The 3,701-nt window shown below is 38.7% G+C and overlaps 1 long non-coding RNA gene across 1 annotated transcript; it reads right to left on the bottom strand.

Moving 5' to 3' along the window:
- Window positions 1–3,254, bottom strand: LOC131012090 (uncharacterized). Its single transcript, XR_009097184.1, has 3 exons — window positions 3,103–3,254; window positions 964–1,028; window positions 1–378 (listed from the first exon to the last, which is right to left on the bottom strand). It is a non-coding gene; the product is annotated as an uncharacterized LOC131012090 (long non-coding RNA).
- Between the last annotated feature and the right edge of the window lie 447 nt (window positions 3,255–3,701).

The following is a 3,701-nucleotide window of genomic DNA, read 5'->3' as shown; positions in this document are numbered from 1 at the left end:
TGCTCTGATACCACTCTGTCACAGCCCACTATCCCAATGACGGGTTAACCGGGGTTATGACTTGGGTGAACAATAAGAAATGGAATTTAAAAAGGGATTTACTAAATAACCAACATTTATAACAACAAACTAGTGGTATATATATATATATAACCACTTGGGTAATTAACAAACGAGCCAGCCATAACGACTAAACCCCAAATGAAAGTTAAACAAAATGAAGGAGTAATAAGTTCCACAATACAATAACAAATTCAGAGTGTTTGCAGCGGAAAAACGTGTGAGTTATGCATATGGAGATGCATACTCAAGGTTTCATTACATAAACATCAAAAGAGAAATCCGCTCAACACCAATCCATTCCATCGCCTGCTCAACCTGCACATTTAGAAATACATGCAGGGCTGAGTATAAAAATACTCAGTGACATAAGCCGAAATACAACATGCATACATATATAAATTGAACTGCCATAACAGTAACACACAGGGGTTTTCATAAATGACCTGCGCTTACTAAAACATTTCGTTCATTTTCATAAAGGTGGATGCATCCCATTTTCAGTCTATATGATCCATATCTGTCCTTTCTGTCACGCGCCGGGAAGGAGGCCTCCTTACCACGGACGCCAAGACCGGTCGCAAGCGACTCGCGGTCTCCATGAGTGTACACGTTAACCCTAGCTAGCGACCTTTGTCTAGCATAGGATCCCAATTGGATTTCCTTTAAAGTTGGCGAACCAACACAGATAGGATACATATAAAAACATAAACATTTTGGCAGTCAATCATTTCATAAACATTTCATTTTCATAACATTTTCATTTTCATAAAGGGCATTAAACATATAAGCATTTCATAAGAACTGAATAAATAGTCAAAACATATCATGCATATATATTCGCATATGAGGCCTACGTCACGCAGGGGATCTCTATATACGTAATAATAAAATAATGCCCACCTCAATCGTTCTTAAAGCTGGCGTGGAGTCGTTTCTTCTTCTGCTTCACTTTCTGTTGCCCGGACCTTCATTGATGAAGAGTCGATAAGTTCGTGAAGAAATTGTCATAAGACAAAGTCTAATTCTACGTGCCTAGGGTATCTTTTAATGTTTTAGGGTTCTAGCATCCATATTAATCTCGTTTCATTCAATCAATAAAATGTAATCACTTATCATGTAACTATCATATAGGTTCGAACCCATTTATTCGAACATCAACATGTACATAATCCATAACCTCCCTCTACACCCGTCATTTAGTCAAGTACTCCATCAATTAAGAACAAGCCATATTTTATCACCCTGAGAATTTAATCATTATAAATCATGCTTTCTCATACTTCGCACATTTTCATCACTTAAATAAATAAATCATTTATAAACACATGCTTAGTAATTTAATATCTCAATTAAATCCCAAGCTCATTTGATAAAGTAAATCATATACTTAATCATTCTATAACACAATTCCACATTTTTTTTATCATGTAAATAAATAAGAAATTCCATTATTCATTTATAAATAATAAAACATTTTAAAATCCATTGAGATGAAATAAAACATTTTAACCATTTAAAAAAAATCCATACTCGTAAGCTGTGAAAATAATTTTATCATATAATAAATGGGGCTTAATCCCAAAATATTTGCTTTAAAGTCCATTAATAATTTAAATAATAGAATGGACTTCGTTTAGAATAAATAATCCCAACTTTAAATATTAAAATTTAAATCAAGAGATTTAAATTCACAAAAATAATTTAGTGAAAATTCAAACATTTTTTTTTTTTTTAAGAAATAAGGCCAAAATTCGTAGGCCTATATTTAAAACAATAGCCCAACCATTTAAAAAAAATTAGCCCACACAACTAAAATAAAAACCCATCAATTAAGAACAAAAAGAGCCCAGCAGAATTAAAATAAAATCGGCCCACATAGCAATAAAAATCGGCCCACTCTCTTTCTTTTTTTATAAAATTTTCGGCCCAAGCTAGCAAGAAGGGCTTTGAGCCCAAGCCTAACCCTAATCATACATACATATACCACCCCACACACACAAGCCTCTCTCTTCACTCTCCCTCTCGGCTCCCTCTCGCCTCTCTCACTCTCACTCAGCTGAGGGCGGCGCCGCCTCCGGCGCGCCTCCTCGCCGTCGCCTCGTCCCCTCTCTTTTCACTCCCTTGGTCTCCTCTTCCCACTCTCTCGCTGGTACAGTCGCCTCCGCCTCCACCATGGCAGAACACGGCTCTCGCCGGTTGCCATCGTTTCTCGGCCGTCCTCGGCCTTAAGGTAGGTCGGCAGAGACCATTCCGCCGCTGCATGTGCCTTCTCCGGCCGTTGTGAAAAGCCGAGCGTCGCCGCGCCGCTTCCCCCGTTCTCCGCCGTCTCCGCCATGGCCGGAATCGTGGTGGATGGCCGAGCCTTGCCTCGCCGTGAAGGTAGGCTCCAGATCTGAGCTCCCTTTTCCTCTCCTTTCTATTAAAAAAAAAACAGATCTGAACTCCTCCCTTTTCTCCTCTTTTCCGGCCGAACAGAACCGCCGTTCGTGTCGCTGCGCCGCTGCTTCCGCCGCGTCGCCGGAAAAGATAAGTCTCTTCCCCTTTTCTCTCTTTTATTATATTTTTTTTTATTTTAAACTGAAATCCTAACCAATTCTCTCTCTACCCTCTTCTCTCCCATTTTGGCAGGACAAGGAAAAGGCGGCTCGGCGGCACCGTTGCCGTCGCCGGCCCTGAGCAGCCGCCGGCTGTCTCACTCCCTCCCCTGACTCGGACACACAAGGACGGGAGACTCATCCCCCCCAAATTCCAGTCACACGCACAAAAGCAAAATTAGGGTTTTATTAATCTGTTCTTTCAATCATTCATTTCCTTTTTATTAAAACTGATTGTACATGTAATAGATTAGAGAATATAGTAAAATGTGTGCGTGTGTATTATTCTGTTGGTGGTTCTCTGATGGTGATAAGCTGATGTAATTGAAACAATAATAGTCTAAAAGAAGTGGTAATGGATGCGTGTGTTCGATCTGTTTTCATTTGAATCATAGTTTTGTAATTTAACAAATGAATGTATGGAGAAAGTAAAGTAGGAGGTAACCTTGATAATTTTCTGAACTCACAAAGTTTGATCTGCGAATCAACAATTTAACAATGAATTTGGATCTGAATCTGCTTGATTACTGGAATTTGGAAACATAAACATAGTTAAAATGGAGGGTTGTATCCCCAAGGAAGAAGAAGAGAATTGGTTGGAACACTTGCCTCTGCACTTTAAACTTTGTTGGGTGTGTTGAAAAGAGAAGGAAAGAGCGGATGAACTAATAGAAGGAAACTTAGCTTTTAAAACTTGGCTTTTGTCTAATTGAAATGGAAGAGGATTGATGATAAGATTTTGATTAAATAAAAGCTAATTGCATGTTGAGATGTTAAAGGTGTAGAAGATGGCTGGCAAAAGAAGGTGTAAAGAGTGTTTAGTGGAATGATGAGTGTGTGGAATAATGAGTGTTTAGTGGAATGATGAGTGTTTAGTGGGATGGTTGGCATATGATGAGTGTTTAGTGGGATGGTTGGCATATGATGAGTGTTTCCAACACCATCAATTTATTTAAGAGTAAGATGGATGTGGAAATGTGTAGGTGCTAGATGAATGTGATGAATAAAATCCTTATTCTGTATTTGTAATACTAATTTCGGGTT

Source organism: Salvia miltiorrhiza, chromosome 2 (genome assembly GCF_028751815.1).
Source record: "Salvia miltiorrhiza cultivar Shanhuang (shh) chromosome 2, IMPLAD_Smil_shh, whole genome shotgun sequence".
In the NCBI taxonomy this organism is placed as follows: Eukaryota; Viridiplantae; Streptophyta; class Magnoliopsida; order Lamiales; family Lamiaceae; genus Salvia; species Salvia miltiorrhiza.
The sequence above is the reverse complement of the archived record's forward strand: the minus strand, read 5'-3'. Positions and strand labels throughout refer to the sequence as shown.